Below are 678 nucleotides of genomic sequence, written 5' to 3' on the forward strand. Positions count from 1 at the left end.
ACAAGGAAAAGGCAGGAAACGGTGGATCGGTCTCAGCTGCTGCAGATTTCCACCCTGAGCATGAAACTTTATTAGAAACTCCGTGGCTCTTTGAAGGGGAGAAACACGTCCACCACCACATAGAGTTTCCATCCAGCTGTGGTGAGATGGAAAAGTTTTTACTGCAAACAACATGTCAAACATCTGTAAAAGGAAAATAAAAAGGTGTGTTTTTTTATTGATCCAACAGGAAATCAAATTTTATTGTCATGCAGATGCTCCCATGTATGTAGACAAGGGTGTAACTCTGTTAAACAGGGGGGTGGGGTTAAAATCTTGGTCCACATAGGGATTTTTTTAAGCAAAAGAAAAAAAAAGTCAGTGTATATGTGTCCTAAAGTGTGGGAAACTGCAAAATCATTAAGTTTGATAAGAGGACATAGCTAATTTACCTCTTTATTTTGGCATTCCCAAGATATTTCAGCCATTTACCACCATTATATTTAACGTCCTCGCTATGTTTCTGTGCTGAATATAAACCAATTATGACCGTTTGTATTAGCTTAATTAAATTTTTTGGGAAGCGGGTTATAACCCCCCTTAACCTCCCATAAATCATGCCATTGTATGTAGACACGCACAGACTATAAGCTTAATTGCCACCTCTCAACCATTAAAAGCATCACTTTCTATGTTTTA

Source organism: Trachurus japonicus, chromosome 18 (assembly GCF_045865225.1).
Source record: "Trachurus japonicus isolate A0001 chromosome 18, Traja_1.0".
NCBI lineage: Eukaryota > Metazoa > Chordata > Actinopteri > Carangiformes > Carangidae > Trachurus > Trachurus japonicus.